The sequence below is a fragment of the Sciurus vulgaris genome (genome assembly GCF_902686455.1).
Source record: "Sciurus vulgaris genome assembly, chromosome: 9".
In the NCBI taxonomy this organism is placed as follows: domain Eukaryota; kingdom Metazoa; phylum Chordata; class Mammalia; order Rodentia; family Sciuridae; genus Sciurus; species Sciurus vulgaris.
This window is the reverse complement of record NC_136469.1, coordinates 98,786,079-98,812,300: the sequence shown is the minus strand read 5'-3', so window position 1 is coordinate 98,812,300 and position 26,222 is coordinate 98,786,079.

Below are 26,222 nucleotides of genomic sequence, written 5' to 3'. Positions count from 1 at the left end.
GGAAGAGGACCCCAAGCATCAGAAGAGATAGAGATCCTACTAATATTTTGTTCGTCTGTTTGTTCTATTTGGTTATACATGACAGTAGAATGTACACAAATGTAGTACAATTTTTCAGTCCTCTGGTTGTACACGATCTAGAGTCACACCATTCATGTAATCATACATTCCAACATCTTTCCTCACCCCCCATCCCTCTCCTCCCCTCATTTCCCTCTGCACAATTCAATGTTCCTCTATTCTTCCCTTACCTCCTCTCCCTGGTTTATTTCACTTAGCATGATAGTCTCCAACTCCAAGCATTTACCTGCAAATACAATAATTGTATTCTTTATGTCTGAGTAATACTCCATTGTGTATATATACCAGTTTCTTTATCCATACATCTATTTGAAGTACATCTAGGTTGGTTCCACAATCTAGCTATTGTGAATTGAGCTGCTATAAACATTGATGTGGCTGTGTCACTGCAGTATGGCAATTTTAAGTCCTTTGAATAAAAACCAAGGAGTGGGATAGCTGGGTCAAATGGTGATTTCATTCCAAATTTTCTGAGGAATCTCCATATTGCTTTCCAGAATATTTGCACCAATTATAGACCCACCAGCTATATGAGTGTACCTTTTGTCACATCTTTGCCAACACTTACTTTTGCTTGTATAATTGGTAACAGCTATTCTAATTGGAGTGAGATGAAATCTTAGGGTAGTTTTGATTTGCATTTCTGTAATTACTAGAGTTGTAGAACATTTTTTTCATATATCTGTTAAATGATTGTATATCTTCTTCTGTGAAGTGCCTGTTGAGTTCCTTAGTCCATTTATTGATTGGGTTATTTGTATTTCTGATGTTAAGTTTTTTGAGTTCTTTATAAATTCTGGATTTTAGTGCTCTATCTGAAGTGTGTGTAGAAAAGATTTTCTTCCATTCTGTAGACTCACTCTTCACATTACTGAGAAAAAGATTTTTAGTTTGAATCATCCCACTTATTGGTTCTTACTTTTATTTCTTGCCCTTTGGGAGCCTTGTTAAGGAAGTCTGATCCTAAGCCGACATGATGAAGATTTGGGCTTACTTCGTCTTCTATTTGGTGCAGGGTCCCTGGTCTAATTACTAGGTCCTTGATCCACTTTGAGTTCAGATTGTACAGGATAAGAAATAGACTCTTAATTTCATTTTGCTGCATACGGATTTCCAGTTTTCCCAGCACAATTTGTTGAAGAGGCTATCTTTTGTCCATTGTATGTTTTTGGCACCTTTGCCTAGTATGAGATAACTGTATTTTTGTGGGTTTGTCTCTGGGTCTTTTATTCTGTACCATTGGTTTGCTGTCTATTTTGGTGTCAATACCATGCCTTTTTTTTGTTACTATAGCTTTGTAGCATAGTTGAAGTTCTGGTATTGTGATTCCTCTTACTTCACTCTTCCTGCTAAAGATTGCTTTGGCTAATTTGGATCTCTTATTCTTCCAAATGAATTTCATGATTGTTTTCTCTATTTCTATGAGGTACATCATTGGGATTTTAATTGGAATTGCAGTGGATATGTATAGCACTTTTGGTAGATGGTCATTTTCACAATAATAATTCTGCCTATCCATGAACATGGGAGATCTTTCCATCTTCTACAGTTTAATTTTTTTCTTTAGTATGCTGTAGTTTTCATTGCAGTGCTCTTTCACCTCTTTTGTTATGTTGATTCCCAAGTGTTGTACTTTTTGAGGCTATTGTGAATGGGGTAGTTTTCCTAATTTCTCTTTCAGAGGAGCCATCATTGATGTATAGAAATGCATTTGATTTATGGGTATTGATTTGATATCCTGCTACTTTGCTGAATTCATCTATGAATTCTAGAAGTTTTCTCATGGAGATTTTGGGATTCTCTAAATATAATGTTTTCAGCACATAGTGATAGTCTGAGTTATTTTCCTATTCATGTCCATTTAATTTCCTTGGTCTGTCTAATTGTTCTGGCTAGAGTTTCAAGAAATATGTTGAAAAGAAGTGATGAAAGAGGGCATCTTGGTCTTGTTCCAGTCTTTAGAGGGAATGCTTTCAGTTTTCATCCATTTAGAATGATGTTGGCTGTGTGCTTAGCATAGATGGCCTTTACAATGTTGAGGTATAGTCCCACTATTCCAAATTTTTCTCGTGTTTTCAGCATGAAAGGATGCGTGCTTTGTCAAATTTTTCTCTGCATTGATTGAAATAATTACATGATTCTTAACTTTAAATCTATTGATGTGATGAATTGCATTCATTGATTTCTGGATGTTGAATCAACCTTGCATCCCTGGGATGAACCCCACTTGATCATGGTACACAATCTTTTTATTATGTTTCTGTATGTGATTTGATAGAATTTTGTTAAGAATTTCTGTGTCTATGTTCATCAGGGATGTTGGTCTACAGCTTTCTTTCTTTGATGCGTCTTCATCTGTTTTTGGTATCAGGGAAGTTTGGAAGGTTTCCCTCCTTTTCTCTTTCATGAAATACTTTGAGGAGTATTGATATTAGTTCTTCTTTGAAGATCTCGTAGAACTCACTAAGAATTCACCTGGCCCCAGGCTTTTCTTCCTCAGTAGGCTTTTGATGACTTCCATGTTGGTGCTTCAAATTTATCTGTTTAAATTGTTTATGTCCTCCTGTTCAGTTTGGATGGATCATACATATTTAGAAACTTGTTATCTTCATGATTTTGTATTTTATTGGAGTATAGATTTTCAAAATAGCTTCTGTTTTGTATTTCAATAGTTTCAGTTGTGATGTTTCCTTTTACATCAAAAATTTTTGTAATTTGAGTTTTCTCTCTCCTCTTTGTTAGTGTGTCTAAGTGTTTATTATTTTGGTTTATTTTTTTCAAAGAACTAAACTTTTGTCAATTTTATGAATTATTTCTTTCATTTCAATTTCATTGATTTCAGGTCTGATTTTAATTATTTCCTGTCTTCTACTACTTTTGGTGTTGATATGCTCTTCTTTTTCTAGGGCTTTGAGATGTAACTTTAAGACATTTATTTATTGACTTTTGTTCTTTTATTTAATGAACTCAATGCAATGAATTTTCCTCTTAGTACTGTTTTACACAGTGTCTCAGAGATTTTGATATGTCATATAGGTGTTCATTTTTATCACTAAGAATTTTTTTATTTCCTTCCTGATATCTTCTGCTATCCATACATCATTCAATAGTGTATTATTTAGTCTCCAGGTGTTGAAGTAGTTTCTATTTTTCATTTTATCATTGATTTCGAATTTCATTCCATTACGATCTCATTTAATATAAGGTAGTATCTCTATATTTTTGTATTTGCTAAGTGTTGCTTTCTGGCATGACATATGGATCTATTTTAGAGAAGGATCCATGTGCTGCTGAGATAAAAGTGTATTTGCTCACTGATGAATAAAATATTCTATATGTGTCTATTAAGTCTAAATTATTGATTGTCTTATTGAGTTCTACAGTTTCCTTTTTCAGCTTTTGTTTGGAAGATTTATCCAGTGGTGAGAGAGGTGTATTAAAGTCACCCAATATTATTGTATTGTGGTCTATTTGATTCCTGAGATTGAGAAGGATTTGTTTGATGTACATAGACGCTCCATTGTTTGTGTATAAATATTTATGATTGTAATATCTTGTTGATTTATATTTCCCTTAAGCAGTATGAAATGTCCTTCCTCATCCCTTCTGACTATCTTTGCCTTGAAGTCTACTTTATCAGATATGAGGATGGAAAGTCCTGCTTTTTTTACAGAGTCCATGTGTATGATATATTTTTACCCATCTTTTCACCTTCAGTCTGTGGATTTTTTTTCTATTTGCTGACTCTCTTGAAGTCAGCATATTTTTGGGTCTTTTTTTTTTTTTTTAACCTAATCTGCCTGCCTACATCTTTTGATCAGTGAGTTTAGGCCATTAACATTCCGTGTTATTACTGAGATATTATTTGTATTCCTGGTCATTTTGGCTTATTTTTTTGTTTTTCACTTGGTTTCTCCTTTGATTTCCTTTTTCTTTAGTGTAGTTCCATTGTTTTGGGACCTTCATTGTTGTTTTTCATTTTCTCCTCATGGAATAATTTGCTGAGAATGTTCTGTAGTTCAAGCTTTCTATTTGTAAATTCCTTTAACTTTTGTTTATCATGGAAGTGTTTTATTTTGTCATCAAATCTGAAGGTTAGTTTTGCTGGGTGTAAGATTCTTGGTTGGATCCATGTTCTTTCACAGCTTGAAATATGTTGTTCCTGGCCCTCTTAGCTTTTATGGTCCAGGCTGAGAAATCTGCTGATATCCTTATTGGTTTCTCACTATAGTAATCTGATATTTTTCTCTTATGGCCTTTAGAATTCTATCTTTATTTTGTATGTTGGACATTTTCATTTTAATATCACTCGGTGCAGATCTGTTGTAATTGTGTACATTTGGTGTCCTATAAGCTTCTTGTATTTGATTTTCCATTTTATTCTTCAGGCTTGGGAAGTTTTCTGACATTATTTCATTCAAGGGTTGTTCATTCCTTTGTTTTGCATCTGTGCACCTTCCTCAATCCCAATAATTCTTAAATTTGGTCTTTTCATGTTGTTCCATAATTCTTGGAGGTTTTGTTCATAATTTCTTACCATCTTCTCCATGTGGTCATCTTTATTTTCAACATTAAATATGTTGTGCTCATTGTCTGAGGTTCTGGCTTCCAAGTGATTTAGTCTGTTGTTGATGTTTTCTATTGAGTTAATTCAGTTTATTGTTTCCTTCATTTCAAGAATTTATATTTTTTTTCAGAAACTCTATGTCTTTATTGAAATAATATTTTACTTCCTTCATCTGCTCTTCTGTTTATTGAAGTGATCATTCATTGCCAGCATTTGCTCTCTTATATCATCCTTTACTGAACAGATCATTTTAATTATGTACATTCTGAAGTCCTTTTCTGACATTGCTTATGTGGTGCTGTCAATGAATTCCATTCATATGGTGTCTTATTTTGTTTGGGGCACTTTCTTCTCTTGTTTTTTTCATGTTGTTCATATATTTTCCCCTCTAGCAGTGAGCATCCAAGGAATTACAATTCCCCCCTATAGGTTTGTAGTGTCCCTGCAGGTTTCCAACACCTCACCTTTATAATGAGCTTCTAGTACCCACAGGTGTCCCAGTATGGAAGCAACCCCAACTAAAATGGTAGTTTTGGCCCTAGAGATAATCCAAGATGGAGCACAGGTGTCCCAATGTGTTGGTAGATAGGGAGCCACAGTGTGGTGCTGAGTTTGTGTGGGACATGGCACTGTTGATCTGTGCAGGACCAGGCCTCAGTTGGCTGTGTTGATGTGGGCAGGACTGGGCCTGGACCAGCGTCCTTTCCTTCTTTGTGGCCTTCTTTATACCATTGTAAATTTCCCCATACCATTGAAACTGGGGCAAAGAAGGGATATATTTTTATTTAAGAAAATAATTTTAGTGATTTTTGTTATTATTTATGTATACTTATTGTAGCTAACTTGAACAGATTGAAAAAAAAAGGTTATAATCCCTATATATTTACTTAGCTGCGTACACTCAGAAAGCAGCTGGGTTACAAAGTCAGGAAACTTTGAAAAGGTGTATAGAACATGTAGAATCCCTTCCTTTCTATTTTAATTAAACATTTTTAAAATATATGGAAATTAAGTGTTTGATATGTTTTCATTATAGTCACCTATAACAAATATAGTTTGATTATTTTATAAAATGTGAGTGAATTCTTTTATTATTAGCCTTTCATAAAAGATGCACAAACTAAGATCATTTCAAAGCTTGTGCTGGCAATCATGCTAAGATCTCACTGTGCTGAAGTCTTTGCGTTTTACAGCTATTTTTTTCTGAGTTTTTTTTTTCAAACATGATAAATATTATTTCTCAACCTCTAACTAAATATGTTCTAAATAAAAGAGTGCTTATGTGACTGTTTAGAAGCATTTTTAAACTTTTGTACATATTATAGATGCTATTCAAATTTAAAACATCAAACATATCATTCAAGCCAGCACAGTGGCACATACAATAATCCCAGCAACTTGGGAGGCTCAGACAGGAGGATAGCAAGTTTGAGGGCAGCCTCAGTAACTTATGGAGACTTTCTCTCAAAATGAAAAGAAAAAGCGCTGATAATTCAATACACTTCACCAGAAAAAAAATGCAAACCTACCACAGTAAACATTTATTCCAATATGTATTCAATTATGAGTAATTTTTTAAAAACTATATTTAGTTGTAGATTGACATAATACTTTGATTTTATTTATTTCTTTTTAATCAGTGCTGAGAATCAAATCCAGTGCCTCACACACTAGACCACCATCCTACCACTGAGTTACAACCCCAGTCCCAAATATAAGTAACTTTCTAAGCAAGAGTATTCAGTATTCTATATTCCCCTTGGGAATTTTTGATGTGAAATCTTTTTGTTAAAGCTTGTGTTCTACATATAGAATGCTTGTATTTCCTATTTCAGTTCAGATATTAAGTACAATGAGTGTACAATTATGAAAAGAATCAAGTACACAGTTCTTAATGTTCCTGAAATTTTTGTTGAACTGTAAATTATTTTATGTAATTTTTTTGTGATCCTCATTCATTAATTTATTTATGTCTTCTTCCCTCCCCCCCTTTGGTTTCAATGTGTGCTCTCCTTCATTTGATATTGTAGAAAATGTTTGGTAGTATTGTGACTCATTGAAATACTTCAAGTCCTTAAATCATTTCATCTAATTCTTAGCCTGCCAAATAATTATATACAGGAAATAGTTCTAGGATCCTTGCCACTTCAGTTATGTTTGCATTTAGTTGAAGGTGTTTGGGACTAGACCTAGGTTGTTGAATATTAAGACTATTAGAAGGAAAATAAAAAGAACTGTTTTATGGGAAATGGATTCTTAAAATCTCTATGATGGAGTGATAATATGATAGATCATGATATATACCTTTTTTACATAAAGAAATCATGATATAAGTAGTACATATTATATTGTTTAATATAAGAAATATTATATTAATGTTATTTATATAATGAAATTATGTTATTTTATTAAAGTTTTACTTAAAGGTGGTATTCTAACATACTGAAATATTTACTTTCATATACCTTTTAATATACATGTTTCACAGGTTTCTATGATTATAAAAAAATGAGAGATTTTTCTGGATTTCATAACCTTGAAATAATAATAAAGTGCTCTTGAGGAACTGTTTTAAATGATTTTAAATAATGCTATTTCACTTAGTAGGGCTTAAACATTAGATGCTAAAATTCTCATTAAAACTAAGATATTGCCCATAGGGATAAGATAGATTTTAATATCTTATTATTCTTTCTGCCCCTCTTAGTAAAATAAATCAAACTAGATTAAGGATTCAAACTGAAAAATTGTGAAACAGATGTAGCATAAACTTATGTAATAGTTTAAAAACTTTTACTAGTAGCTATGTGAGTTAATACACTCTTAGTTCAGTTTTCTGTAACTTAGAATATCACGTAACAAAAATAAACTTATAAAGCAACTTTTTTCTTCAATTTATTCCTCAAAATGAATTTTTATGAAAATTAATATTTGGAACCAGAAGGAGATTTGAAAACCTTTCGTGTCTGTTCTTTAAAAATTCTCAATGAAATATTTAGGAACAAACACAATATTGTAATCTCACTCTCAAATTGTTTAAAAGCAGAACTTGGTACAGCAAAATAATTATAAAATGTAAACAATTTCTGAATCGGGGAAAAAGGGAAAAGGCTGTTTCTTGAAGTATTATAGAATTCTTGTAATTGTTTTATGATGGAAATAGTGTCCATAGAGTCTATTTAAAACCTCAAAACTAGTCGGAGATGAAAAAAATGTTCTAGTAATATTTATATATTCAGCAATAACAGATATATTAGCAAGAAATTGTTGAAGACTTTTGAGAAGAAATTATCCATATAATTGACTTTCTGAAGGTCAATTATAATACACAATCCTGTACAAATAGGAAAATATTTACCTCCTGTCCTTACCTTAAGATATTTTTAAGCAGCATATTTGAGATTATTGTAATAAAATACTAATTATGTAACTAGATTATATGGGTTCTTATCCATGGTTTGACTCCTAGATGCTATATGTTCTTCAATTGCTTGATGTCTACACTGTAGTCCTCAAATCTGTAAAGTTGTTTCAAATATTAAAAAACTTATTCTTTTTTCTGAGGGTTAAGAAAATAAATGTATATAATAAATTTAGAGAAAACTGTAGAATACAGGCCATTCATAGTAGTAGCAGATATTAAACTATTATAACTTGAATCCTTTCTTCACTGGATGCTTTATAGAGCTAAACTTCAGCCTCCTTCAGAATCAAGTATTCTTCTTTATAGCAATCACAACCTAAGAAAATATTTGTAGTGTAATCAGGCATGATTTTATGCAGGTAATGTATTCATTATTTCTACATTCATTCAAATATTTATTCACTGATTTAATGATCTCATAGTTTGTCATCTGAGAGAAAAAATCTACACATTGAAGTATCTAAAAGAAATATGTATATTAGAATTTGCACCAGTCTCCACAAATCAAAGTTAAGGATGTTGTTTTAGAGATCTTGAGAAGGTTTAAAAGATAATATCTAACATAAAAGGTAGGGTGTTCATAAATTGAGAATGAATAGAAATGAACCCCCATTTAATTTGTTTTCACACCATAAAGAGTTATCCAGTTAAACATGATGAACACATTCTCAAACACCACATTAATTTTTCTTATATTTTTGTCTATATTTGATTTTATCTTTTTTTTCTTTTTTTACTTTTTAAGTCTATATTTGTTTGGATTTCATTGAGAATGCAAGATCTTTACAAATTGAAATCTCATAATTTTTGAAGATATTCAACCTGAGGATTCATTAAATGGTGCAGCATGTTCAAGAAAACCAGTGGAAAAAGAGTGTCAGTTCTGAGTTATTGCCATGCAGTTTAAAGGATCCCAATAGTAAGCAATAGAAAGCATTTTGGCTACTGAAACATAAAGTGCCTTTGGATAAATTTAACAAATAACATAACTAGAAACAGGTTCTCTCTGTATAATTCCATAAAAGTTTATTAAGTGGTATAAAAGATTTGGATAACTGGAGAGATGCATTAGATACTTGGATGAAGACTGGACAATAGACAGCTAATACTTAGGTCTAGTGTATTTTCATTCAAACTCCAGGTAATTTTATTTCTAAAATTCTTCAAAATCATTTCGAAGTTGATATAGCAAAGGAAGTGGGAAAACTATTTAATGTGAACAAATAAGTTTGCTTTTTTGAGGATTTTTAACAGTTATGAAACATTAAATTGAATCAAAGTAAAAAATGTAGTATTAAGACAGGAATAAATGAAGAAAACACAGAAATGGGTAAGATATTTTCTATTAGTCTAGCAAAACATAAAAACAAACAGTATTATCAGGAAAATCTCACAAGAGATGTTTGAGTAAGTACAACAACTGAAAATGAAAGATTGAGCAAATATCTTGCCAAATACTACACATTTGTGTTTGTATGCTTGTGTATGTGCTTCTATCAATATATCTTTGTCTAAAGAGGAGAACTTGGAATATAAAAGGTTGTACTGCCTAATTTTATATAGAGATATATTCTCAGATAAAAATTACTGTACTCACATAGAAAATACTCATAATTACAATTACAAACATGTTTAACCTTAGTATACAAAAATATACCACAGAAAATATTTTAAATAAAATCATAAGTATATATTTCTTACATAAATAGTTAAAACATGTTTTTTAAAACTATCCATAATGTCAGAATAGGTAAGTAAGAAATGACCTAACTTCTCTGAAACTTAATATCTTTGCTTCCCTAAAAAGCCGACTGAGATTTTTGTGACCAGAAAATAGAAAGAAAAATAAATCAAAGTACTTTGACTCATAAATCACATGTAACACATAAAGTATAAAGCATCCAGAAGAGAGTCTATACCAAAGGAAAAAATAACTTTACTTACTTTCAGTTATCCTATTTATCAGCACAAATGTATTCTACTGATTGTCTCATTTTAGACTCAAATATGAGTAGCATTTTGAACATTCTTCTGATTTGAATAATACAAAGAAGACTTCATTCACAGTTACACACTTCACTTGAACCAACTAAGGAAATGTAGCCCTTTACATTTTTAGTGCTGCTTTTATCTTCTTCATCTATTGGGTATAACAGGGAAAATTGAACTTGCTAATAAACAGTGTGTCAATCTCTTCAGGATTGAGATATTTCTACTACATTTTAAATATACTTTTTGGCAAATGTTTATTTTTCCAAATTCTATTCCTAACCAGACACCTGGAGAGTATCCTGTAGTGAGAATACTCTCATGGAAGGTAGTAAGGAGCAAGGTTTGATTTACTCCAGGAACTTTTGCTCCTATCTGGCTGTGGTTGCCTTTTCCATTCACTCATGGTGTCTATGTCCACAGTGTCAGGATTATGTTACTGAGGTCTCTGGCTTGTGATCTTGTAATTCTTTACCTCTGGGCCTGTTTACTTTGGTTTCAACAAAACTACCAATCCCTGAAGCATCAATAATCACACCACTGGAAACTGCTCCGTGCCTGAGTCAATTTGACCTCAGCAATGGATCAAAAATGACAGTAAGAGGCACCAATGAGATAGCAGCACAATACATTTCCTATCCTCTCATATAGCAATTAAGAACTTCTAGAAATCTCCATTCACCATTGACTCCTTCCATGGACACTAGTAAGGATTTGTCTATGCTGAAAATTTGTTGATTGTGAACACTGATAGTGTACCTTAATTACAACTGTATCTTGTTTATATATACTTTTATATAAGAAATACATCTAGAGACCTCCGGCCCACAAGCAGCCTCTGGGACCAGGGTAAGGCAGCCAGAGACCTCTCCAGGAGGACCTGCCCACCCCCCCCTGCGCCCCTGGCCTCAGGTTTTTTCCACAGGATGATCCAAGATGGCAGACTAGAGGGTGACTACACCTCCAGTTGCTCCAGAACCCAGGATTCAAGAAGGGGAGGCATTGAGAGACTCGGACTAAAATAGAGCCATGGGGTGAGACTCCCCCACCCGGTCAAGCGCTGCCTGGGGGGCAGGCCTGGATTCGGGTGGCTTATTAGAATAGGGTAGGGCAGGTAGAGTCTTCCCCAGGCAGCCCTGCAAATTCCGGCAGTGGGCTCCTCCCACAGAGCCAGATTCTCCAGCATCTCGGAGCAGGCCCCCTAGTCAGAGCCTTTCTGCACAGAACCAATCTTCAAGTCCCTGAACCAGGGTGGTGAGTTCCTGCCCCCGAGTTGCTTCAGGGACCAGGACAGGGGAGCCAGGGACTTCCCCAAGCAGCCCGCAGCATGGCCCCCTCCGGCGGGAAGCGCCTTTCCAGGCTAGCTTCTCAGAGTAGGCCACCCAGTGAGAGCCTTTCCACACAGAGCCAGCTCCAAGTCCTGGAACCAGTAGTGGGCTAGGGGCAGCTTTCCTTGGAAGCACAGCATTATCAAGTTACTCCAAGACTTCAGGCTACTGAAGGCTAGGAGGTGATACACTGGAAATCTACAGGGACACTATAAGCCAACAGAAGAATTCTGCAATATCACAAAGTCCCACTGACATCTGACCAATATGAGAAAACAAGGGAAGAAAATGTCCCAAACAAACCTAGATACTATATCAATAAAACCCAATGACAGCACAGCAGAAGAAATGTCAGAAAGGGAGTTCAGAATGTGCATAATTAAAACAATCAGGGAAGCAAACGAGGAGATGAAAGAGCAAATGCAGGCATTAAATTATCGCAAAAATCAACAGTTAAAGGAGCAAATATGGGAAGCAAGAGATCATTTCAATAAAGAGTTTGAGATATTGAAAAAAAAAAAAACCAAACAGAAATCCTTGAAATGAAGGAAACAATAAACCAAGGTAAAAACTCCATAGAAAGCATAACCAATAGGATAGAACACCTGGAAGACAGAACCTCAGATATTGAAGACAAAATATTTAATCTTGAAAACAAAGTTGGCCAAACAGAAAAGATGGTAAGAAATCATGAACAGAATCTACAAGAATTATGGGATATCATGAAAAGGCCAAATTTAAGAATTATTGGGATTGAGGAAGGCTTAGAGAAACAAACCAAAGGAATGAACAATCTATTCAACGAAATAATATCAGAAAATTTCCCAAATCTGAAGAATGAAATGGAAAACCAAGTACAAGAGGCTTATAGGACTCAAAATATACAAAATTACAGCAGACCCACACCAAGGAACATTATTATGAAAATACCTAACATATGAAATAAAGACAGAATTTTAAAGGCCCCGAGAAAAAAGAACCAAATTACATTCAGATTACATTCAAATTACATTCAAATTACATTCGGGGGAAACCAACACGGATATCAGCAGATTTTTCAATCCAGACCCTAAAACCTAGAAGGGCCTGGAACAACATTTACCAAGTCCTGAAATAAAATGGATGCCAACCAAGAATCTTATACCCAGCAAAACATACTTTCAGATTTGTTGATGAAATAAGATCCTTCCATGATAAACAAAAGCTAAAGGAATTTACAAAAAGAAAGCCAGCATTGCAGAACATTCTCAGCAAAATATTCCATGAGGAAGAGATGAAAAACAACGATGCAAATCAGCAACGTGAGGAACTAGCCTAAAGGAATAGCCAAATAAAGGGGAAACCAAATCATGTCAAAAAACAAAAATGAGTCAAATGACTGGGAACACAAATCATATCACAATAATAACCCTGAATGTTAATGACCTGAACTCATCAATCAAAAGACATAGATTGGCAGATTGGTTAAAAAGAAAGATCCAACAATTTGCTGCCTGCAAGAGACTCATCTCATAGAAAGAGATACCCATAGGTGAAAGGATGGGAGAAAAATTACCACGCACATAGACACAGCAAAAAAGCTGGAGTATCCATCCTCATTTCAGATAATGTGGACTTCAAGCCAAAACTAGGCAGAAGGGATAAAGAAGGACATTACATGCTGCTTAAGGGAAGCATAAATCAGCAAGACATAACAATCATAAATATCTATGCCCAGAACATTGACTCATCTCTGTACATCAAACAAATCCTTATCAATTCCAGAAATCAAATAGAACACAACATACTAGGCGATTTAAACACGCCTCTCTCACCGCTGGATAGTTCGCTCAAAAAAAAATTGAATAAAGAAACCATAGATCTCAATAACACAATCAAAAGTTTAGACTTAACCGACTTATATAGAATATACCATCCAACAAAGAACGAATACACTTTCTTCTCAGCAGCACATGGATCCTTCTCTAAAATAGACCATGTCTTATGCCACAAAGCTACTGTTAGCAAATACAAGAAGATAGAGATACTACCTTGTACTCTATCAGATCATAATGGATTGAAATTAGAAATAAATGACACAATAAAAAACAGAAACTTCTCCAATACTTGGAGATTAAATAATACACTATTATATGATGAATGGATAACAGAAGACATCAGGGGGGAAATAAAAAAAATTTTAGAAGTAAACGTGAACAAAGACACATCATATCAAAATCTCTGGGACACTATGAAAGCAGTACTTAGAAGAAGATTTATTTCATGGGGCACATGCAACAAAAGAAGTAGAAATCAACAAATAAATGACTTAACACTATAGCTCAAAGCCCTAGAAAAAGAAGAGCAGACCAACACCAAAAGTAGTAGAAGACAGGAAATAGTTAAAATCAGAGCCAAAATCAACGAAATTGAAACAAAAGAAACAATCGGAAAAATTAACAAAATAAATAGTTGGTTCTTTGAAAAAATAAACAAAATTGATAAACCCTTAGCCACACTAACAAAGAGAAAGAGGGAGAAAACTCAAATTACTGAAATTCAGAATGAACAAGGAAATATCACAACAGACAGGAGTGAAAAACAAAACGTATTTAGAAGCTATTTTGAAAATCTATACTCCAACAAAACAGAAAACCTCAAGGACATCAACAAGTTTCTAGAGACATATGAATTACCTAAACTGAATGAGGAGGACATACACAACTTAAATAAATCAATTTCAAGCAATGAAATAGAAGACATCATGAAAAGCCTACCAACAAAGAAAAGTCCGGAACCAGATGGGTTCTCAGCCCAGTTCTACAATACCTTTAAAGAAGAGCTCATTCCAATACTTCTCAAAGTATTCCATAAAATAGAAGAAGAGGGAACCCTCCCAAACTCATTCTATGAAGCCAATATCACCCTGATTCCTAAACCAGACAGAGACACATCAGAAAGAAAATTTGAGACCAGTATCCTTAATGAACATCGACGCAAAAATTCTCAATATAATTTTAGCAAATCACATACAAAAATATATTTAAAAGATAGTGCACCACAATCAAGTGGGTTTTATCCCAGGGATGCAAGGTTGGTTCAACATCTGGAAATCAATAAATGTCATTCCCTATATCAAAAGACTTAAAGTTAAGAATCACATGATTATTTCAATAGATGCAGAAAAAGCATTTGATAAAATACAGCATCCCTTCATGCTCAAAACACTAGAGAAAATTGGGGTAGTGGGAACATTCCTTAACATTGTAAAGGCCATCTATGCTAAGCCTATGGCCAATATCATTCCTAATGGTGAAAAACTGATAGCATTCCCCCTAAAAACTGCAACAAGAGAGGGATGCCCTCTTTCACCACTTCTATTCAATATCCTTCTTGAGACTCGAGCCAGAGCAATTAGACAAACCAAAGAAATTAAAGGAATACGAATTGGAAAAGAGGAACTCAAACTATCCCTGTTTGCTGATGACATGATTATATATTTAGAGGAACTGGAAATTCCACCAGAAAACTCTTGAACTCATAAGTGAATTCAGTAAAGTAGCAGGTTACAAAATCAATGCTCATAAATCCAATGCATTTTTATACATAAGTGATGAATCTTCAGAAAGAGAAATTAGGAAAACTACCCCATTCACAATAGCATTTAAGAAAATAAAATACTTGGGAATCAATCTCACAAAAGAGGTGAAAGACCTCTACAATGAGAACTACAGAACACTAAAGAAAGAAATTAAAGAAAACCTTAGAAGATGGAAAGATCTCCCATGTTCTTGGATAGACAGAATTAATATTGTCAAAATGGCCATACTACCAAAAGTGCTATACAGATTCAATGCAATTCCAATTAAAATCACAATGATGTACCTTACAGAAAGAGAGCAAGCAATTATGAAATTCATCTGGAAGAATAAGAAACCCAGAATAGCTAAAGCAATCCTCAGTAGAAAGCGCGAAGCAGGGGGTATCTCAATACCAGATCTTCAACTCTATTACAAAGCAATAGTAACAAAAACGTCATGGTATTGGTACCACAATAGACAGGTAGATCAATGGTACAGAATAGAGGACATGGACACAAACCCAAATAAATAGAATTCTCTCATACTAGACAAAGGTGCCAAAAATATGCAATGGAGAAAAGATAGCCTCTTCAACAAATGGTGCTGGGAAAAGTGGAAATCCATATGCAACAGAATGAAACTAAATCCCTATCTCTCACCCTGCACAAAACTCAACTCAAAATGGATCAAGGACCTTGGAATCAGACCAGAGACCTTGCATCTTATAGAAGAAAAAGTAGGTCCAAACCTTCAACTTGTTGGCTTAGGATCAGACTTCCTTAACAAGACTCCCATAGCACAAGAAATTAAAGCTAGAATCAACCACTGGGATAGATTCAAACTAAAAAGCTTTCTCTCAGCAAAGGAAACTATCAGTAATGTGAAGAGAGAGCCTACAGAGTGGGAGAATATCTTTGCCACTCATACTTCATAGAGCGCTAATTTACAGAATCTATAAAGAACTCAAAAAACTCTACACCAAGAATACAAATAATCCAATCAACAAATGGGCTAAGGAAATGAACAGACACTTCACAGAAAAAGATGTACAAGCAATCAACAGACATATGAAAAAATGTTCAACTCTGTAGTAATAAGAGAAATGCAAATCAAAACTACCCTAAGATTCCATCTCACCCCAATTAGAATGGCGATTATCAAGAACACAAGCAACAGTAAGTGTTGGCGAGGATGTGGGGAAAAAGGTACACTCATACATTGCTGGGGGGGGTTGCAAATTAGTGCAGCCACTCTGGAAAGCAGTATGGAGATTCCTCAGAAAGCTCAGAATGGACCCACCATTTGACCCAGTTATCCCACTCCTTGGCCTATACCCAAAGGACTTAAAATCAGCATACTACAGAGATACAGCCACATCAATGTTCATAGCTGCTCAATTCACCATAGCCAAATTGTGGAACCAACCTAGATGCCATTCAGTTGATGAATGGATAAAGAATCTGTGGCATATATATACAATGGAATATTACTCCACCATGAAGAATGATATAATTATGGCATTTGCAGGCAAATGGATGAAATTGGAGAATATCATGCTAAGTGAGATAAGCCAATCTCAAAAAACTAAAGGACGAATGATCACCCTGATAAGCGGATGAGGACATATAAGGGGGAGGTAGGAGGGGTTAGGGTTAAGGTTATGGTTAGGTTTAGGGTTAGGGATAAGGAGGGTGGTAAGAATGGTGGAAGGAAGCACTGTATAGAGGTAAAAGAGGAGTGGTAGGGGTGGGGGAAAGGGAAAAAATAACAGAATGAATCAAACAATATTGCCCTATGTAAATTTATGATTTTTAATTAAAATAAATAAATAATAATAATAAAAAGAAATACATCTTTATATTTATGTATAATCCTTTATATATAAAATTATATACAAATTTATATGTAGTCTCATTAAATTTTATTTGTTTCATAAATTTTCCTGTGTTTTCAATGTTCAAAGTTAAAGGAACTGTTTCAGGCATGCTGTGTGGTATACTAGAATTGCAAAGGCCTTGATTAGATGCATTTAAATATATCACATCCACTGCTTACCTGCAAGGCAACTCTGGGAACCACAAAATCACTTAATTCCTTTAGTGGCAATATTACTGTATTGTAGAATTTTCAGCTAAATTTTTGTATGATTGTCAAAACCCTTATAAGTCTAGATAGTAGACATTAAGTAAAGGAAATTGCTGTTATTCATATTAGTGTGCAAAAATATATTTCTAACTTACTTTTGCATATTTCTGTACCAAATTAAAATATCTACAGCGAATGTACCATGGATATGTCTATACTGGAAACCAACTATGACCTGCAGTAAAAAAAATTTTGGTTGAGCTCTTAGTGAAATCTGGCTTTCTGGAACCGATAATTATGAAAAATTGTTGGAAATTACCTGGAGTATGTGGTTTCCTTGCCGTTGGTTAAACGCTAGAGTTTGAATGCAGGCTCTAGATGTGGGAATGAACCACTAGAGCCCAATGGCTTGTTTACCTCCACCCCATCCTGTTTTTCATGGAAGAAGCTCCTCTTGGTACCCCCTGTGATCTGTACTGCTATAAATAAACTAAGCCCAGGCTCCTTCCTTTGTTAGAGCCAGTCCCTTATGGATGACTCAGTCAATCATGCAGCTGCTTCAAAAGATAATTCTGTCTTCTGACATTCTTTGTGATCAATAAATTTCTTTGCTATTATTTCGCAGCCAGTCCATGCCTTTACAGGAACCCTTTCCCTAGCTCATGCAGGTCATGGGGAGAAGTCTAACTTGGATTCGAACTTAGGTCTTGCTCTTGGGCATGTCCTTTCCTGTTTTCATTTATTCCTTTTCTCACCTCAATCAGTTCCCAATGATCTTATTACTATTTTGACCTCAACTTCTTTCTGACTCTTTTGAATTAAAATTATGAAAAGAGCTGTAATTTATAGAAAACAGGATTAAGAGAGATGTTTGAATACCTGTGTATATGTGTGCATGATCATGAATTTACTAAACCAACTATGATAAAATTTCAAAAAATTAAATATTCATCTTAAAGTGTACTATAAATAGGAATGGTGATGAATTTACAGGCACAAACTGTGTTAAAGTTAGATGAAGATAGATGAAACACCTTCTCACAAAATTATCATTGAACGAAGAAAAGAATTATCTATTGGACACTTAATGATGGACCTAATGTAGCATTTTTAAGACCCAAAGTCTTCAAATGTGCTTCCATGCAGGCAAACAATTTGTAAAATCACCCTCTTTCATGTTGAGTGATTTTCATTGTTGTTCGTTTGTTTCATCAATAAACTTTCTGATAACAACAGTTTTTAAAGTAACTGAAGACAGGAAAGTGTGCTACAAAATTTGTGGTAATATTGAAAATGTATTGAATTCTTCATAAATGTGTTAATTTAAATCCTCATTTTTAATCAGAATCTTATAGTTTTCAGAAATTTGAATCAAATTTTAAAGACTGAAAGTGTTGAATATTTAGGTCTGAAAATGTGAGACCCAAAGACTGGATGCAATAGCAGTGCCATGTGAGAGATGTGAGAGGATTAAGAATGAAAAAATTTCAACCCTCCACCAAATTCTCATATTTAATGTAGACAAATTATATTTCCTAGAGCTGTGCAAAAAGCTAATACTTAGTTTCAAATTTTCTGTTTCCATCATCAGATATCTCTATTTTTCTCATTTGAGGAAAGCTATGAATCCATTATTCCAAAATGCCCTCTCTCTCTCATTCTCTCTCTATCTTTCTCTCTCTTCTTCAACTTTCTGAGGTCAAAGAGGATATACTGGTATTGAGGGGTAGTATATATTTTTCCTATTTCCCTTGGAAGTAATGGGAAAAGCTAGTGTCTTCACATATTCCATGTCAGTTTTTTACTTTACAATTCAAGAACTCAGAAAAAAAAAGAAAGAAAGAAAATCATTATGACTGATCAAGAGAGACTTGTCACATTACATAGAGTTATTGAACATTAAAATTCTACCTGTCTGGTTAATGCATGTTCTTATGAGTGGTCTACTTAAAAGTTATTCAAAGCATATATATCAGAAATCAATATGGACAGGCCTGTAGCTAACCCCAGATTTTGCTGTCTACACTGAATTATAGTAAATCTATTACTGTTTTTACCACTTCCTTCAATCATTAAAATGTTACTACAAGGTAGTGGGATGGTTATTTCCATTTTGCTGACTAACTGCTCTCTATTCTGAAAATATTATTTGTGGTTAAATTGTTTAATATTAATTCATATTAGATTCCAAACCATTTATAAAATTGTATATATTTTAAATATATGTAGGATCAAAATGCAAAATTCTGTGTCCAAAATACAGATGCAATTATTACAGTGCATTTGAACAGGGAAAATACATAGCTAAATATTCACTTTGGGGAATAAAATGGGGAACAATCTTACATCTATGAAGAGATAAACTAAATTGAATGTATTGAATAGTTGATCAAACTCTTGTGACTAATTCACCAGGTTTGTAAAAACACCTAACTTCTTTTAAGTAAGTCAACACGTGATTCATTTAAATATTACAATTTCCATGAAAATTTTTTAGTTTAGTATCTTTATTCTTTATTTCTTTTTTTAATTTTTTTTTACAGACTGCATTTTGATTCATTGTACACAAATGGGGTACATCATTTCGTTTCTATGGTTGTACACGATATGAATTCATACCATTTGTGTAATCATAATGCATATAGGGTAATGATGTCTGTCTCAGTCCATCATTTTTCATGCTCCCCCTAAGTTGTGTTTTTTGTATTGTTAAATATATTATTTGAAAAGTTTTTAGCTGTTGAAATTCTAAAATTATTTCATAAGAATAATGCAAAAAAATCTAACCATAACCTTTATTACATATCATGCCATACATTGGTTTTTCTGTTCATAAAATATCTCAAAGGAATTTCAACTTGCATCTTCACAATCCAAGTACAATTTGGTTTTGTCTTACATAAATGGGTGTGGTTCAAGGTTGGCAAGTTATTACACTCATAAAACAAAGAATCTTGAAGATGTGTCTTAGCATGATTAATTTCAGTGATTAAATGAATTAGTAAAGGAGCCAACATATCAATCATGAGGGTAAAAAGAAAGGAAATTCAATAAGTTGATTCATAATCCAACCCAAATGTTCATCAACAGAAATGAAAGGATACAATTATTGACTCTGGGTTGAATCTAGACACTTCGTTAAATTTGACAGGTTTTACTATCACATTAAGACAGTCATTACTTACTGTAAACAAATGCATTCATGTTTTTTTTTAATTCCAATGAATATATTATATCTGAACATGTCTGCTGGACAACCTTCAGATCAGCATTACCTAATTATTTCACAGTCAGGACCATGCTTTTCTGGCCAAATCATCAGGATGTGCAATTTAAGTACTAACCTATATATAACAGTGATTTAAAATAAATCTTTAGGAATTATGAAAGTAGAGCTATATGAAAGCTCAGAAGTTGAAATCACCTTGTCCATCCTAGGAGGGTATGGGCATTTGATTTTCTATTAGCTAATTAAATGTACTTTGTAATAAAAAAAGGAAAGGACAAAGCCAAAGTAGAGATTGTTTTCAAAGTTAAAAGGTATTATTGTATTGACTTTAATTAAATAAATTTTTTTTTTCTTTTGGAAAATGCTGCCTCTTCTTCCCAATATTTATTTGCTAATTTTATAATACACATGCACATTTATGTAATTTTATAAAACAATGCTATAATATGTATATAATGGGATAGACCTGAGTATTTTGTACATTATACAATTTTATAGTGTACCTGTGATATGTGTATATATATAATTTAAAAAGCATATTTATTTTTTAGTATTTTATGCCTTTTTTGGTTTTTTTTCCTCTCTTTCTTCTCCCAACCTTACCAAGTACTACTATTCAACCTGGGCAGGTGAACATGGTGAAACAAATCCTGGGAAATGTTTTTCTAGGTAACTCTATGTGTGCAGGTTGTCCCTTAGTTTGTCAAATGAGTTTTCACTTTTATGCCCTTGAGCCTGCAATTATTATGCTCTTTCAAATTCCTGAGATGCCCTCAAGGCCCTATTGTCTCTGTGCAAAGTAGGTAACTTCATTTTAGTGGTGGTAATATCTTCAACAAACACATGTTCCTTGACCCCAATTTTACATGTACTTTTATGGCCAAATTATAAAGTTTTAAAATCCTCCTTTACCGTTTTCACAGTAAACAGGCTAAAAGTTGCCAGCAATATCCAAGCCACTGGTCGAATCCTTTGCCGATTTAAAATTTCCTTCACCAAATTATTCCATTTCCCTTAAATTTGACTTCACACAAAGTCTCAAGACATGAGCAAAATATGGACAATTTATTTCCCAGAATATAGGATGAAATGGCCTCTTTCCAATCCCCAAAGTATCTGTGTTCCTCTCTGAAACCTCATGAACATAGTCTTTACTGTCTGCATTTCTATCAGCATTCTGGTCTTCTGAATTCCTAACAGAACCATCCATTAAGCTTTGCTTACAAAAGTCAAAGGATTTTCAAGCATATACCTGCAATCTTCCCATATTCTCTCATAAACCAGTTCCAAGTGCTTCTGAACCACATGATCAGGTTAGTCACAGTTGCAACCCCACTTCTTGGTACCAATTTCTGTTAGCTTTTTATTTATTTTTTTTTTTTTTTACTGTATCTAAGGTACCTGACAAAAAAAACTTAGAGGAGGAAAACTTTGTTTTGGTATATTTTTTCAGAAATTTAGTCCATGGTGGGCTAGTTTCATCACTGTGGGCATGGCTGAATATCATGGCTAAAGGGAACAAGAAGATTAAGACCACTCCACTCATGGTGGCTGGAAAGCAGACACAGAAAAGAAAGAGCCAGTGGATAAGATACAATCACCAAAAGGCACACATCCAGAAACCTACGTCTTTCAGTCATGCACCACTTGGCTACAGTTACCACCCATTAAGTCATCCCTTTAAACTAGGATGGACTAATTAGGCTACATCTCTCAAAATCTAATCTATCCACTTCTGAACATTTCTTATATTAACACAGGAACATTTGGGGAAAACCTCATATTTAAATCATTACAGTGACTGTATAATATGTTTGAATTACATTTATGCAGCATCTCCTTAACTATTCCATTTCATACTTAGTTTGGCAATTGTCGTATGCATAATCTGGAAGCAATGGTCAACATTATTTTTGCAATGAAAAATTTCACAGAAATTCTAAATTGCAATTAATATTGCATAAAATTTAAGATTGATCTTTATGCTATTTCTTCTTTCTGTTAGGTAACAATGACGACAAAGCCTTTTGTTTGTATTTTCTTGTTTAATATTTTCTTTAATGGATTTAAGCATCTTTCTAATTAACTTTAATCTTAAGTATTTTGCAATTTTTCCTTATAGCATATAATATTTTCTGTAATTCATTTGCTGCCACTTATTGATAGTAGGGAGAAAAATAAGACTTTTTTTCTTCATTCATTTGTGAATATAGCATGCTTTCTATCTAAATAAATGTCTGCTGTATATTTATAGACTTTTACTATGAAAATTGTGTTGACTTACTACAATGAATTAGAGAATTGTGCTATATTACTTTTATCATGTATGTGTAAAGAAACCTAAACTTATCAAGATTTCAAAAGTTTGGTGAAACTCAGATGTAGCATTCTAGTTTGAGGGTTCTGTAAAATGATGGTTCTTAATGTTTTTATTTGTTTTTTAGCTGATACATAAAATATAAAATTATACGTATTAATTGGGTACAATGTAATGTTGGAATAAATGTGTACATTGTGTAATGGTAGTTCTTACCTATCCCTTTAATCTCTTCTCAACATGGAAACATTCATGCTTTCTTCTAATTCTTTTCTAATTAATTTTCTACTAATTCTACAAATTATAGATGCTTCAGAATTTACTAAGAGATAATCTGTTTCTTCCAGGTTCTTAATCCTTTGTCATCTTGCTGTTCAGCATTTTTCCATCTTTTTTTAATATAAAATGCTTGATTTTAATGACTTTGAGATGATTTTTTTGTTTTTAATCTTATCAACATCTATTTTTATTCAAAATACAAATATATGACCACAAATCCTATCATTATGCACAATTATAATGCACCCATTTTAAAAAGGTGGGAAAAATACATAACAGAATTTTACCAAACTTAGCAAAGCTACAAATTTACATTTGCTTTCAGTATCAGTAACTTCTTTTTTTTTTGTTTTAATTTCCATTTTTTGTTTTGTTTGATTTTTTTTTCAAGTTGTTAAAATCAAAGAGTGAAATCATAGAGAGATAAATATTTCTCCTTCAGTCAAATTTTTATTGTTTGCCTTTTTTGGTGTATCATTCTCTTTATATTAGTTTTTAGTATTAATATTAACTCTGTTTTCTTTCCATATATAAGACTTTATCCAGAAATATATTTACTAATTATACAAGCTGTGTTGATAGTTTAGGTATACTTATATTTGAATTTGAATCAGAAAATATATTCTATGAAATATCTTTCTTTAGGAAGTTTTAGTAATTTTTTGACTTTTTGCTTACCAATACACTACAGATTTTCTGGATTTCTCCCCACAGATATTAAAATAAGTTCATTATACATAGATAACTATATAGGTAATTATTTATTTCCTTCATTTCTTTGTTAAATTGATCTATAAGAATATGTTGAAATGTTTTTGTCTTCAAACTCACTGAGACCTTTCAATATAAAGGTTGAGCTAGAACAAATAAATAAATAAAATTTATGAAATATATTCATCAGTTAATATAATTTATATAGATATTCCATTGTTACTTAATGGTAAAGGTGAGGTGGTTATGGTTATGATTTTGATGGTTTTGATGTGAGATGTCCCCCATAAATCAGTGCAAAAAGGTTCACAGGAGAAATAATTGGGTTGTAAGAGTCTCAACCCAGTCAGTGATTTAATTCCTTGATAGGAATTGACTGAGTTGTAACTGAAGTAGTAGGTTGTGGCTGGAGGAGGTGGGCATTGGGGCATGGCTATGGGGTTATGTATTTTGACTCTGGAGAGTTGAGACTCTCTCTCTGCTTTCTGATCACCATGTAAGCGGCTTCCCTCTGCCACACTCTTCCTCCATGACATTCTGCCTCACCTGGAGCCCTGAGGAATGGAGCCAGTCTTCTTTGGACTAAGACCTCTGAAACTGTGAGCCCTCAAGATGAACCTTTCCTCCTCTATAGTTGTTCCAGTTGGGTCCTTAAGTCACAGCAGCAAAAGAGCTGACTAAAACAAAACCTGAAACAATCAGTGTTTGATGAATTCCAGACCTTGTACCCGAGGTTTATGAAACACCAATGTCTAAAATAAAACTACATAAACAAAGATTCAGACCTCCCTGAAACTCATTGAAAATATCTCCTGTCACTCATTTTATCCTTAACACTGTCAGCTTCTCCATCTTTGGAATTTTGATAATTTACTTATAAAGTCTATTGGATATATGTCCCAAGTATCCCTTATATTCATTTATGTATGTTTGACCTAGATTTTCATTTCTCTGTATTAGGCTTCTGCTTTTAGGGCACTCTATTTTTTGTCAGTGAATTATAATTATACATAATATTGGAGTTCATTTTGACAAAAGAATACAGGAATGGTATATAACTTTTTTCCACTTCATTCCCCAGTATTTCCCCTTTCCCTCTCTTCCTCTCTCTCTTCTTTCTGTTTCCTCTAATTTACTGGTCTTATATATATATAATTAGTGCTTTCCAGATACACATAAAGGTGAAATTTACTGTGGTATATGTGGTCAGTTCACCCCACCATTCTCTTTTACCATCTCTACCCCATCCCTTAATCTCCTTTCTCAGTTCCAATGATCTCTTTCCTATTTTTATAGGGTCCCCCCACTTTCCTTTTTATTGTGCTCTAGTTTCTGCATATGAGAGAATGCATTTGACTCTTGACTTTTTGAGTCTGCCTTATTTCAGTTAGCATTTTCTCCGGTTTCATCTGTTGACCAGCAAATGTCACATTCATTCTTCTTTATGACTGAGTAAAGCTCCATTATGTACATACATGATATTTCCTTTATTCATTCAACTGTTGATGGGCACCTGGGCTGTTTCCATAACTTGATTATTATGAGTTGCATAGCTAGAAAACATTGATGTGGCTCTACCACTATAGCATGCTCATTTTAATTCCTTTGGATAAATACCAAGGAGTGGAATAGCTGGATCATATGGCACCTCTATTCTATCATCACAGATGCTTCTGAATATTAGCAACTATTTGGAAAATGTATAACCCAATAAACTAGAAAATCTGGAAGAAATTGGCAAATTTCTAGGCATGTATTACCTACCCATTGAACCATGAGAATACAGAAAGTTTAAATAAACCAATATCAAGTTATGAGATTGCAACAGAAATCAAAAGTCTTCCAACAAAGAAAAACTAAAAACAGGTAGATTGTCAGTTGAGTTCTACTAGAGTATTAAAGAAGAGTTAATGTTAATCCTCCTTAAATTATTCCATGAAATAGAAAGGAAGGGAGCATTACCAAATTCATACTACGAAGCCAGTATTATCCTGATATCAAAACCAAAGATACATCAAGGAGTGAAAAATTCAGACCAATATTCCTGATGAATTTGGATGCAAAAGTGCTTAATAAAATATTGGCAAACCACACTAAAAAAAGAGAATTGTTGTATTTCATCATTCATTCCACTTATTGAAAGTTCAAAATAAGCTGAAGAGTTTACTGGGTTTTTATTTTTAGGTTCGGTAAATCTCAAAACTGTATAGACCTTTAAGCTCATTAAGGTACTCTAAAGTACATATTATGTATATGTAAAGAGTGTTAGGATAATTATTGTGCTTCAATTCTTACAATTGACTTCTAAACAAATGATTAAGAAAATAAATGCAAATAGAATAGACAGTGGAAAAACAGAAAACACAAAAAAATTCTATTATTCTCCATGTCTATGGTACATGAAGAAAACTTTTTCATCACTTGAGTTGACTAGTTTCCTAACTATCTAAGAATAATTTGGTACAAAAATCTAATTTATGTTATATAGTTAAGTAAGAGGCAAGTAGGACAATATATAAATTAAGAATATAAGAAGGAATCCAAAGATTTATCACATGAGTAATGGGTAGATATGTATATTCTAAACTTCAGTTCTGAGATAGTAAATTACTTGTCAAAGTAAAAGCAAATTTAGTTAGATCTAGACATCCA